This window comes from Dromiciops gliroides, chromosome 3 (assembly GCF_019393635.1).
Source record: "Dromiciops gliroides isolate mDroGli1 chromosome 3, mDroGli1.pri, whole genome shotgun sequence".
In the NCBI taxonomy this organism is placed as follows: domain Eukaryota; kingdom Metazoa; phylum Chordata; class Mammalia; order Microbiotheria; family Microbiotheriidae; genus Dromiciops; species Dromiciops gliroides.
In genome coordinates, this window is record NC_057863.1 from 78,504,801 (window position 1) to 78,519,425 (window position 14,625).

Consider the following 14,625-nt stretch of genomic DNA (forward strand, 5'->3'; position numbering starts at 1 on the left):
TGAGTCTTTGAGAAATAGTAGAGAAAGAAGATTTGAAACAGATAACAATGTCCTGATTTTTCAAAAAGAGGAAATTCCAGAAATTAGCCCTTGATGTCAAAGTTAGCATTTTTAATATCTTTCACCTTTATTTCTCAACATGTGTCTCCCAGACTATACCCAGAGAATCATCCCTTGAAACGAGAATGAAAAATAAAGAGAAAAAAAAAGTTCAGGAAAACTAACCAATATTTAAATCACGTTTGATGGCATTTGCAATGATTCCATATCCATAGTGCTCTGAAAGTAGGGAGGGAAAAAAAAGAAGGGAAGTACACTTTGTTATTTCCTTTGGAACAATTCTTTTTTTTTTTTTTGGCAGGGCAATGAGGGTTAAATGACTTGCCCAGGGTCACACAGCTAGTAAGTGTCAAGTGTCTAAGGCCATATTTGAACTCAGGTCCTCCTGAATCCAGGGCTGGTGCTTTATCCACTGTGCCACCTAGCTGGCCCTGGAACAATTCTTAATCATTTTAATTACACAAACTTCAGTTTGTGTGTTTTCTTTCCATTTGCATTATTGTAGTCATTGTTTATATTATTTTCCTGGTTCTGCCTACCTCACTTGACATCAGCTAATGTAACTCTTCAAATATTTTTTATGAATTCATAATCATCATTTACTTTACCATAATAATTTCCCAATATTACTGTAACAAACATGTTTAGTAATCTTTGCTACCACAATAAAAAGGAAATAAGCATGCTGGTGTATATGGACCTTTCTTTCTTTGACCTGACACTATTTTGTGATACATTATTAAATGAGTTATTTATGAGCATGTACAGGTATAAATTGTGATCATTAGAAATTAGCTTGGTCTCATTAAAAACAAATCAAACCAAAATAACGTCAGTCTCTCTAGGGCATGACAGACAAAGTATATCTCACTTTTATCAAGACATCTTTCTTGATATACTTGCAAACAAGTTGAAAAACCTACATTAAGTTATATTAGTAATTTTAGTTGGTTCAACACCATGTCATTAGAATATCAATATCTTGTTAATCTCATCATAGAATTTCTCTATTCTTTTCTTTATCCTTGAAGTGGGCACTGGAATAAAAACTGCCATTTTCCTAGTAGTATCTTTCCAAGTGGTCATCCTGAGCCACTGCAGTCCTTGAGAGGTGAGCAAGCTGCCATGAAATGATGTTCCTTGTTGCCTTTGGGCACATAATACATAAATAATAACAAATCTTTTATTTACCTTAAAGTAAATCAATGAACTACTTTTACTTTAGTGGCAATTCTTTATGTCCCCTGATTTGATTTATAGTAAGAATATCAATACAAATGTGGTTCTCTTTCTTTATTAGTGATAATGTGTTGGTTATGGAACAAAGATTATACATCAAGAGTACCAACCATTATGTTAATGTTCATCATAGATGACCTAAGAACAGTTATTTATAAATACAGTACCATATTTTAGTTAAGCATATGCAAGTACAGTACTTATGAGTACTCATAGGAGACCTGGAGAGTCTCCCAGGATTTGCTCTTTCATACCAGCACTCCCCCTCGCCCCGCAAAGATCTTCTAGCTTGTTTATCCTGATGCTCACATGTAAACCAATTTTCATCAATTACTGCTCCCTGTTGCATTTCCTTTTTAACAACCAAAACTGCTTATCCTCTAGGCCACTGGTATCAAACTCAGAAACAAAAGCCACTGCATATGAGAGAGACCAGAGAGAGACAGAGAGAGACAGAGAGAGATTCCTACAGGCCACATATTAACTTATTGTTGTTGTTACGTTGTTTCATTCATGTCTGACTTTTTGTGGCCCCATCTCAGGTTTTCTTGGCAAAGATACTGAAATCATTTGTCATTTCCTTCTCCAGATCATTTTACAGATGAGGAAACTGAGGCAGAGTTAAGTGACTTCTCTAGGGTCACATAAGCTATCATGAATCCGAGGTAAGATTTTAACTCAGGTCTTCCTGATTTCAGGCCTGATGCTACATTTACTGCATCACCTACCTGCCCCATTACATTTTCTTTATTCATGATTCTGGCTCTTGAGCTCCCATGAATTATTTCATTCAACCAGCCACTAACAGTAGTGATCCCATTCAATGTTAAAATAGCTATTTACTTAACAGTAAGGCAAACAATGATCATAAACATATATTAAAGCAAATGCATAAGTCATAAAATTCATCACCATCCATATATTAACCTCCTTCACACTCCTCTGCCAATGCAGTCATTAGCTGTTGGGGAGAACTTGAAAGGGAAGTTTTCCTTTGAGGGAGGAAACAATGGACAAAAAATTTTCCGTTCTTGGAGAAATTCATAACCCTGGACTGTAGGCTTTGATATATTTGGTCCATTCAGGAACATATGCCCCACATGAAACTATTTCTCTGCTGCATTACAGGTTATCTTTATAAAAATCTTACTATTGCATTTAGATTTTTCCACCCTCCTGAATTCATTCTGAACTTTAGTGCCCCTGAACTATTGTTATAATAACATGGCACTCTTTCATATTCCTCCCCCTCCAAAATCTGCTTTTGCTTCCATTGTATGTACATTTTCCTTTATAATCTAATTTGACTAGTAGGTTTCCTGTGTATCCATTTCACTCTCTTTAGAAAATTCCTCCTTTTTCACCTTATGAGAATTGTTTCTTCCAGAATTTGATTTTTTAGAATTTCCTAGCCCTCCCAAATTGGCTTCCCTATATATTTTTTTCAGGACATGCAATCTTATGTAGCATCTCTGAACCCTTTTCCTTATAATTTAGGGTTCATGTTAGAATATTCCCAGCTTTTCTCTCCTTCTCTATCCAGAAGAATTATGCACTTTTCTATTTCTTCCAAACCATCTCCAGTTCCAGCTCCCCTAAGTCATTCCACATATGCAGACCAAGAAAAGAGGAACATGTGAGTGGGTGTTTTGAGGGCCACAGCCATCAACAGCTTCCTTGGTGTGATCCCTAGGCCATATTCAAAAACAGAGTTTCCCATGTGTACCCTGCCCTCACCAGTGTAAGTAGATTAGCTGGATGTTTGGTACAATAGACATCAGATTACTACTCATTAAAAAAAAGTTATGGCTTCTGGGGCTTTAAGATATCTTTGGGGGGCAGCTAGGTGGCACAGTGGATAAAGCACCAGCCCTGGATTCAGGAGGACCTGAGTTCAGATCTGGCCTCAGACACTTGACACTTACTAGCTGTGTGACCCTGGGCAAGTCACTTAACCTCAATTGCCTCACACACACACAAAAAGATATTTTTGGGATGGGGGAGGATGACTCATAGGGCCTTTAAGATGCCTGGTTGTTTTATTAATAATAGATCTCACATGGGAAGAGGACCTATAGAAAAACCATCATTATTCTAGGTTATTTGATTAAAAAAACATTCACCTGGCTAGGAAAATTTGGAGATAAGAGAAACAACTAATTAATCTTAATTGAGTCCACCAGGGTAGACTGATTATCCTGCTTTGATTGGCCCCAAGGGACCATGATCTTGGATTTGCCAGGTGAAATCTGGCAGAGCAATGCCTCTGGTAAGGACAGGTGCTGCATTTCTGACTGACTGTAGAACAGGCGATTTTTAGAAAGAAATAAGATAGGAGCTCAAGCACTGGAATAGCTCATGGGGAGTATAGTGTGCTCAACCACTAAAAAGGCAGCTCAGACTAATCTGATAATACCCAGAAAATGAAGAACTGAAGCAATTATTGGGATCATTCAGAAAATAAGCTTTGTGGGCAGAGGAGAGACAAGGAGTGGAGAGGTTATTAGGTGTATTCATGCATATCTTGATTCTTTAGATCTCTTTGCATATAGACACCTTGCTTGTCTGCAATACAGAACAGGTGAGGCAGCTTAGGTCCCAGAAAGGTCAGTGGCTACAGAGGCAAATTTGAAAGCCAGTCTTGCAGCTTACTGCCGCAACCCTAAGTAGGTAACAACCTCTCTGGACTTCAGTTTTCCTATCTATAAAATGAGGGGGTTGGCCTATATCAGTGTTTCTCAACCTGTGCTTCAAGGAACACTGAAACACATCAACTTTGTTGCCATGCATGCATTTGGCATTGGTAGAGGGAGTACTGGAATCACATATCATTGAAGTATTAAAGTTTACATGAGATATTTCAGCACTTTATTTCAGCTTCAGGGTTAATAAGACCTGGGTTCAAGTTCCACCTTTGACACATACTAGCTGGATCCCTCAGAAAATCACTCCAGCTGTCTGTCAGGGCAACCAAACAACTCTCTAAAAATAAAATTCACCAATTTTTAGGTCTTTATCTGCCTTGGTAGATGAAGTTTCTGCATTGGCAGTTTCCTATATTAATGAAATCAAAGGTCTAATAGTCCCCCTTTTACCCCTAGCCCCGCCCCCCAATCTGACTTTTTCCACAAATGAGTTGTTTGGATAAATTAGATTTTCTAGAAAATCATTCACCTTCTCAAAATAAGACCTCAAATACATAACAGAATAGCTGCACTAATTAGATGACAAAGGCATGTTCATATATTGAACCAAAAGCCTTACAATTATATGTTATTTTAGTATCCCAAACACTTAATTCTGTGTTTGACACTTGATGCTTCCCCTCCCCCCCATTCATTCATCCTTTTTGTAGCTTGTTAGAAATAGCAATAAGTTGCATTGACTCACCCATTCTCCCTTGTCTTGTTGTCCCAGTAAGCGATGACACACATTTAGGTGTCAGTTGGTTAGGGAGAGGATACGTTCCACCACCATGGACAGGTGAAAGCTATCTGGCCCTTAGAGATAGTGAGTTCTTGAAATGGAGGCAACATAGTAAAAAGTAAACACTAGACTGAGGGATCTGGAGAACTGGTTTCAGTACTTTCTCTGCCAATAACTAGTCATTTTACTTTAACCAAATTATTTCATATTGGACTAGATTACCTTTAAATAACCTCCAAATTCTAGCATCCTTAATGTTCTTCTCTTACAACCCAACCTAATTCATCAGAAATATTGCCAAACATTATAAATATTTGTCAATTTCTAATTCTTCCTACTAACTATGGCCACTAGCACCACTTCTTATCTTGTTTTCAAGATTGAACATCAGCTGTTCCTCTTTTGGCTTATTGTTTGCAGCTGTGTTATAACAACACCCAAAGCACCCATTAGAGTCAATTTTATTGGTAACTTCTGCTTACTTTAGGACGGCCATCATCAATCAGCTTCTCAAATCAAAGCCAACCCCATCCCCTAAGCTGGCATATTCTTGTAATGCAAAGAATGCTAAGGCCATGTGGAAAGACTGATAGAACAAGGTTTTTTTAATTATTAAAAGGGATGGGGGAAGGGATAGCTACAGGGAGAAAATAGCTTTTTTCTGTCAAGCTGATAAGTCCCTGATAGCCCTAATAACTTTTGGTTGGAGTTACTACAAAGCACAGAATGGAAGCCATTGTGTTGATACTGAGTAATGTATTAGATTGGAACTTTCTTGCCCGTTACTAATTTTTTTTGTTTCAACTTTCATTAACTATTATCTGGGGTTTCTAAATGAGTAAAAATCCAGCATAACATGAGAGTAAAAATATCATTTGTGCTACATTGGTTTATTGCTAAAATATAAGCAGGAATGTGAATAGACTTCACCATTTCTTTTTCCTCTTTCCCGTCTCAGTCTCCCCTCTTTTTTATTTATACTTCTTTCTCTCCCCTGTATTCATTCCCTTTCGTGTTGTCTTTTTAAAGCCTCTTAGGTCCACCCCTGCTCCCTAATTTTTGAAAGTTGATTTGACAGGTTTTGATGGATTCACCCTGAGCTCCTTGGAGAAAAGGCACGACAGAAATGCAGAATGGAAATAGAAGATAGATAATGTATTTTGGAATTTCATCCTGTGATGTCTCCATCAAAGCAAACAAAGGTGGGCAGGGCCATGCCATAAGGGAAGACTGTCAGCATCAGCAAAGTACTAGAAGAAGTTATTCAGCAGGTGGTGTTTTGCTTCACTGTGAGTTATTGCTCAACCAATAATTAAATGCACTATAATCCTGAGATCAAAAAGAAAGGAAAACAAAACACTTAGGGATTATGTTCCATTCTGGATGAATTCTTAGGAATGACATGAATAATCTGGTATGGGACCAAAATGAAAAGTAACATGGTGAAGGGGGTAGAATGCTGTGCTTGGAGTCAAAAAGACAGGCAAATTCCACCCAGACACTTACTAGCTGTGGGAACACAGACAAGTCACCAAACTTTTCTGGGACTCGTTTTCCTTAACATGAGGAAGAGGTTAAACTAACTGATCTCTAATGATCTCAATTGCAACTCTGGGATCTTGGCAATTCACACTAGACGAACATAAGTTGAAGAAATCAAGGGTACTTAGTATAGAAAGAAGAGAAAACCAAAAGGGGACCAAGTAGCAGCCTTCAAGTATTAGAAGAGGTATAATATAGAAGTTGGATTAAACCTATTCTTGGCAACAGAAAGCAGAATTCCATGGAAACTGCCTAGAGGCAGATTTAGGTTTTATATAAAGAGAAACTTGTTAACAATTAGGGATATCCAAAAGCAGAATGCTTTAGAAGTGGGGTGCTGGGGCAGCTAGGTGACACAGTGGATAGAGCACCGGCCCTGGAGTCAGGAGTACCTGAGTTCAAATCCGGCCTCAGACACTTAACACTTACTAGCTGTGTGACCCTGAGCAAGTCACTTAACCCCAATTGCCTCACTTTAAAAAAAAAAAAAGAAGTGGGGTGCCTTAAAAGGTAGTACCCCCATTCACCTTGGTTGAGGTCTTCAAGCAAAGACTGGATAATCATTTGTTGGGTGTGCTAGAAACATTTTTTTCAAGATTTTCCTAAATAGTGCCTAAGACCTCTTCCACATCATAAATTCTGAGTTCAGTTGTCCCTCTTTCTAGTATCTTATTTCTCTAATCCAATTTCTATTCATATAGTTTCCAAAATAATCTTCACAATTATTCACAATTCTGTGTGATATAACAAGTTTGAGAGATATAGTTTCTCTGTAATTAATAATTTTATTAATTATTACTAGTGAATAATTAATAAAAGGGGTCAGTGACACTTTCAAAGTGGAACCCATTTTACACATATGACCTTGGAAGAGTGAGTATTCTTGAGGGCGATGATCAACTTTGATTGGTTATCAATCAATGAAAAGAACGAATATCGTAATGAGAGGTGGACCTATTCTAATAAGGGGCTGGGGGAGTGACTGATCATTCTACCTCCCAAACTGCCCCCAGCTTCAGGCAATCCAGACAAAGGATCTACCCCCACCCAAGCCTATGTAGAACAGGATGGGCCAGAATTCACCTTAGATTAAATTCTTTGTAAGGTTCTCTAGATGGGTGGGGTCTCTCAAAAGGCAATTTCATCCATCAATAATATCCCTCAGTTCAATGTCCTGAACTATTTACAGGTTTCTGAAAAAATCCTGGTCCTAAATCAATAATTAATTATTAATATGAGAGAAACGATGATGTCAGTCCACCTGCTCAAGAACCCTCAATATCTCCCTATTATTTCCAGGACAGGCATCCTTAAACTTTTTTTGTGTCCTGGATTTCTTTGGAAGTCTTGTGAAGCCCATGGACACTGTCTCAGAATAATTCTCTTAAAGTCATGAAAATAAAATACCTAGACTGGCAAACTAAACTAATTTGATTAAAATATAGTTACCAAGAGATCTGTAAAAATCAAGCTCCACAGACCCCAGACTAAGAACCTCAGCTCCAGTACAAAATACAAACTCTTAAGCCCTTCATTGCATAATTTAAAACTACCTCTCCAGTCTTATTTCATATTACTTCACTTTATTCAATGCCCATTCCAGTCAAACTAGAATACCAACTATTCTTTATACGTAACATTTCATTTCCCACAACTTTGAATTCAAACAGGTTGCCCCCATGCCTAAAATGTATCATCTCAGTTGCTACCTCTCTGTGAAGTGTATTCCTATGCCCCAGTGCACTTTCTCTTCTCTCTCTTTTCCATTTCCCCTCTCCTTATCTCTTGTTTTCCCTTCTTTTTTCTCTCTTTTCCTATCCTATCCCTTTCCCATCTTTGTCTGCCTTTAACTCACCCCTCAAATTACCTTATATGTATTTATCCATGTATATTACATATTCATTACCCTTGGGCCAGAAACTGTGACCTAATGGATTTAGCCCTTTCAATTCTTGCATTTCCTCTCTGTGGCTGTTGGGACTGGTATGATCCCAATTGGAAAGCCTAACTCAGCCCAATATGTGGAGCCAGAAAGAGTCATGCTTCACTCAACAACCCAGCCATCTAGTCAACAACAAACCACCTTACCTCCACCCACACAAACACACCCCTCTCAAATTTGGGGACAATAATCAAATCAATTCAGCCAATATTGTCATTACTCATGGAAAGGGTAACAGGATCAAGTTTCAAGTTCTTACTATGTGCCTGTCAAAGAAAGGCAAAAACAGCCTTATTTTCCATAATAGCTAACATTTATACAATGATTTATTGTTAGCAAAGGAAAACAGTTCCCAGAACCTCCATTTTACCAGAAAGCATAGACCTATCATTCTAATCCCTTATTACTCCACTTAGCACCTCTAGTACTGGCCAAACTGAAACAATCTCCCTAGTTACCACTTCCTTATAAGTATTTCCCCTTATTAAAATGTAAACTCCTTGAAGGCAAAGACTGTATTGCTTTTATCTTTGTATTATCAGCCTTCACTCAGATTTTTACATAAAGGACAAGAGAGAAGACTGACCCAAAGTATTAATAGTTTAAGTACTTTGTTAATCTTTATTAGAAAGCTATTTTTCTTTTAAATACACACTCTCAGAAGGATTCCTAAGGTTTATACCAAATAGTACATTTTTAAAAAATAGAACACAACCTTTCTTCATAGGATAGTGACTAGAGCTGTCATTTCAAAGGTATGGAAATTCATGGGTGAGGAATTCCCTTTATCAATGCAGGTCAAATTCTCTTCAATTTGTACTCTTAGGAGAGAGTTACCTAGGGCCCTAAAGTGTTAAGTGGAAAGTGGGTGTCAGTGATGGGACATGAATCCAGGTTTCTTTGATTCCAGGGCAAACTATCCACCATAGCACACTACCTTTTCCCCTCCACTCTTTTGAGAAAGCAGATATGTTCTGACTACTTCCTGCCATCCATCAACATTCAACTAATTGGTTACTGAACAAACTCCATGGATATACTAAATGGGCATCTCCAGCCTTTCATGCTCACCGAGAAGTTTAATGCTGACTCTCATGAAAATCACCCAATGGTGGGTGCTAATGCCACTTCTAGCAAACGATTTGAATTTAATTCAGGGAACATTCTCCAAATGATAGGTCCTTAAGGCTAAGTACTTACTATGTCCAAGGTTGCTAACACTAGGTACGAAGAATACATAAATGAAAAGTGTCAGACCCTGACCCCAAAAAGTTACAGTCTAATGGATGATTATGGGAGGGGGTAGATAATATATTTATACAAATAGACATGATATAAAGTAGAATGGGATAAAGGCAAAGGAAAGATCCAGACAAATGGCTATAAAAAACTGGAGGATATGGAGAGTTCTTGAAGTCAGATGTAAATTTCAGCAAGTATAGATGTGGAGGGAAGACATTCAATACATGAGGATGACCTAGAAGAATGCCCAGAAGCAGATGATGGAAAGAGGGAATTGGGGAACAGATAATAGTTTATTTTGGCTAGGACATAGATTTTGTGAAAAAGATTGACTCAAAAATAAGACTTAAAAGGTGTATGGGAGATAGAATGTAGAACGTCTTTAGTGACAGACTAAGGAATTTTGATTTTGTGTTTAGACAGTAAGCTGATGGGGTGAAATAGCAGAAAGAATGATGGATTTTGAAATAGAAAACCTGGGTTCAAATTTCCATTCTCTCCTTTGTTACTCATGTGTCCTCAGGCTCATGATTTAAACTCTCTGAGCCTCAATTTCCTCATTGTATAATGAGGGGATTGGAACAAATATTCTCTTATGGCACTAAATCTAGGTTTGAAGTAAGGAATAATATAGTCAGGTAGGGTGGTATGCGGGCAGCTAGGTGGTTCACTGGATAGAATCAGGAAGACCTGAGTTCAAATATTGACTCAGACACTTATTAGCCACTTGACCCTGAGCAAGTCACTTAACTGTATTTGGGCTGGAAAAGGAAATAGCAAATCATTCCAGTACCTTTGCCAAGAAAGCCTCAAATGGGATCATGAAGAGTCAGACATGACTAAAATGACTGGACAATAACAAGAAGCATGGTTTAGGGGATAAAGTACTGGATCTAGACTGAAGGCCTGCCTTAGACACTTACTAGCTGTGTGACCATGAGCAGGTCACTTAATTTCAACATGCTCATCTATGAGATGAGCAAGCTGAGCAGCACAGTGGATAAAGCCCTGGGACTAGAGTCAAGAAGACTTGAGTTCAAATGAGGCCTCAGGCTTACTAGCTGTGGACTCTGGGCAAGTCATTAATCTCTGTTTGTCTCAGTTTTCTCAACCCTAATATGAGGATAATAGTTGTACCAACTCCCAAGGTTGTGGTAAAAATCAAATGAGAGAATATTTGTCAAGCATTTAGCCCAGTGTTTGGCACATAGTAACTGCTTAATTAATGCTTATTTCCTTCCTATAAAACTGAAAGATCATAATACTTGTGCGTTATGCTGTGAGAAAAGTTCTTTGCAAACCTTAAAGCAATATCAAGCAATAATACATGTGGGTTGCTATTAACAGAAAGATTATTTTGCCAACTTCACAGAAAAATTGAAATCCAAGCGATCACTTAGGAGAGGATATTATAAAAGTACAAATGAGACGTAAAGAGGGCCTTAATTAGAATAGTGGCCCTTCCTTAGACAGTCTGATTGCCCTGCACTCTGGGAGGCCTACCATATCAGTGGGAGACTAATGCACTATCAGTTGTAGCCCACAGCAGCTCAGACCTCCCAAAGTAAGCAATCCATCAGCCCTCCCCTCCCCAGGTAGCAGGACTTACAGGTTCAGGTCACCATACCTGGCCTCATTAAATTTTTTACAACCTTGGGAAATGTATTTTTTTTTTTTTTTAGTGAGGCAATTGGGGTTAAGTGACTTGCCCAGGGTCACACAGCTAGTAAGTGTCAAGTGTCTGAGGCCGGATTTGAACTCAGGTACTCCTGAATCCAGGGCGGGTGCTTTATCCACTGCGCCACCTAGCTGCCCCGGGAAATGTATTTTTAAATCCTATCTCTTGACCCAACTGATCCATAAATTGACTATACATTATAAACAGTGAAAAGGAAAATAGTTATGATTGGAAAATAGTAAAAAGCTGTCAAGTTAAATAATTGCCTGAAAATTCATGGCCCAATTATTTTTTCCTCACTCCTTTAAAAAAAAGAAAATTTTAATGTTGAGCTGTTTAATTGATGAGGAGTGTCTCATCTCATGATCCTACCAGAGCTTCAGTCTCCTGTGATCCTTGACTCTACAAATTGTAGATATGAAGGAAAGTGTCATACATGAAAGAAAGGCATTGACCTGGAGCTCTTTTCTCAATTTCATCTATAGTAGATGTCAAATTATGGTACCTTATTCAACCTCCTTTTCAACTTGATTAAACAGGGAGCAAATGTGTTATTACTGTGTAATGGTGACACAGTCATTCATCACAATGCAATTTGCAATCATGGAGTACATTTGTTTATTTTAGTAAAATAAAAGCTGCCATGTGAGTCACTAACCTATTAATTAATATTCTATTAAGAACTTTCAGCATTGCATTATTAATGTAATCCACAAATATCATTTGGAAAGGTTGGAAATAGTGATTCTTTTCTATAATAGATTGTATTCTGTCTTCAAGCATTAAGAGATTGGAGTCAACAAGTAAAAGTGTCGTCTCTAGTCTTAACACACCTAGGAAATATAACAATAATGATATATAAAATGATAAAAAGAAGAAGCAAAGCAATCATTAATAATGAATTTATAATGGATTTGTCAAAAGTGCTTTACCTCCAGATGGAGCCCATGAGACAGTTAAAATTAAAAGATGTATCATGGATGAGACCACATGAACTCAACTAAAAAGTATATATTGACTAAGAAGTGTCAAACAAGTAACTGTCATTCTAATTTGTTTACATAAATAGGGAGGCTTGCAATAGTGATCCAGGATCATGCCTGACACTCAGACCATTGCAGTAGCATTCTGATTGGTCTCCCTACTGAAAGTCCCTCTCCACTCCAATCCATCTTCCACATAGTCATCTTTCTAAAGTGTGGGCCAGACCAAATCATACCTCACCCCCTACTCCATAAACTCCAGTGGTTTCCTATTACCTCCATGACCAAATGGAAAATTCTCTGTTTAGCTTTTTAGCTTTTAAAGTCCTTCATAAACTGACTCTTAACTTTCCAGTCTTTTTTTAAACTGTACAGCCTTCTATGAACCGCATGATCCAGTGACACTGGCTTTCTGGCTGTTTCTTAAGCAAAATACTCCATCTCCCAACTCTGGGTATTTTCACTGGCTGGCTGTCTCCTGTTTTTGGAATTATATCTTTCCTCATTTCCATCTCCTAACTTCTTTCAAGACTAAGTTAAAATCCTACTTTTTGGTAAAAGCCTTTACCAGTTCCCACTTAATCTGGCTGTCTTCCTTCTGAGATTCTCTCTGAAACTCACACCTCCTCAATACTCCCTATTTCTGAGACCTCTCCCTCCTTCTGATTGGGAAGATTGAAAAGTGGACATTGGGAAACTCTTCCCAGATCCTCCAATTAAGGAGGATGCCCAGAGTCTTTTCCACTCAGGTTACAGGTCTTCATCATGCCTCCATACTGGGTACCTCCCCATCATCCTACAGAAGATTAGCTCCCCTTCCATTACTATTACACAAATACAAAGATCAGTCCTTGTATTCACTTTTGTGCAATGACAAATATTACAGAAGAGCAGGATAGTGACTTCTCTTCAGGCTTTTCTTTTTTTATTTGTAGTTTAGTTTTTATTTCATAATCATAAACTTAACTCTCTTTGGCCAACTTGTGGAAGGAAAAAGGAAATGAAATCCAAAGAGAATTGCAGCAAGTGGGAGCACAAGGATTATAAGGCATAAGAGTAGATGTGGTTCAGGGGTGCTCGCTCCAGCTACAGGGGAATGGTTTGATGGCTAAGATATAAAACAAAACAAAAAAACTGATGAGAGTTGTCCACAGTCAGCAGTGGTGATCTTCTTGCTAGTCTTGCCATCCCAGGAACCGAAACACTCTATGGCTTCCACAATATTCACGCCTTCTTTCACTTGGCCAAAGACAACATGCCTGCCATCCAGTCAGTCTTAGCGGTACAGATGAAAAGCGGAGCCATTTGTGTTGGGTCCAGCATTAGCCATGGACAAGATGCCAGGACCAGTGTGCTTCAGGGTGAAGTTCTCTTCAGCAAATTTCTCCCCAGAGATGGACTTGCCGCCAGTGCCATTATGGAGTGTAAAGTCACCACCCTGGCACATGAACCCAGGAATGATTCTGTGAAAGCAGGATCCCTTGTAACCAAATCCCTTCTCTCCAGTGCTCAGAGCACGGAAGTTTTCTGTTGTCTTTAGAAACTTATCTGCAAAAAGCTCTAAAATAACCCGACCCAGGGGCTTGTTATCAACAGCAATGTTGAAGTACATGCTGGGATTGGCCATGGCCACAGATGCCTGGGCTAGCAGCAATGGTGGAGGCAGAGGCGGTGGGGATCAGTGTCCAGCAGGTGGACCAGCATCCAAGATGAGGATTCCTGGTGGCAGCATCTGCAAAGCATCTTCAGTCTTTTCTAATTGGACCCCATAAGAAGTGAAAAGAGAGAGCAATGATAAGAATAATGTCACTAATACATAATTCTTTTTTAAAATCTCAATATTGTATTTCCCCAATTACATGTAAAAAAGTATTTAATGATTTTTTTAAATTTTGAGTTCCCAATTCTATCCTTCCCTTTTCCCCTTCCCCCTCCTTGAGACAGTAAGCAATCTGATATAGGTTATACATGACTAACACTATTCTTTTTATAATATCTTATTTTTTTCTAATTACATGTAAAGACAATTTTATCATTCATTTTTTGTTGTTTGTTTTTTGGTGAGGCAATTGAGGTTAAGTGACTTGTCCAGGGTCACACAGCTAGTAATTGTTAAATATCTGATGCCGGGTTTGAACTCAGGTCCTCCTGAATCTAGGGCCGGTGCTCTATCCACTGTGCCACATAGTTGCCCCTCATTCATTTTTTTTTTTTAGTGAGGCAATTGGGGTTAAGTGACTTGCCTAGGGTCACACAGCTAGTAAGTGTTAAGTGTCTGAGGCCAGATTTGAACTCAGGTACTCCTGACTCCAGGGCCGGTGCTCTATCCACTGTGCCATCTAGCTGCCCCCCCCCCCTCATTCATTTTTACAAAATTTTGAATTCCAAATTTTTCTCTCCCCTTGCCCTCCCTCCTCTCTTCCTAAAACAGTAAGCAATTTGATGTAGGTTACATATGTGTAATCATATAAAACATATTTGTATATTAGTCATAGTTGTGAAAGAAGAAACAG

General features: G+C 38.5%; 1 pseudogene; it reads right to left on the minus strand.

Annotated features, from left to right (window-relative positions):
• Nucleotides 1–13,220: 13,220 nt before the first annotated feature.
• LOC122747163 lies at nt 13,221–13,739 on the minus strand (annotated as a pseudogene).
• Nucleotides 13,740–14,625: the final 886 nt, after the last annotated feature.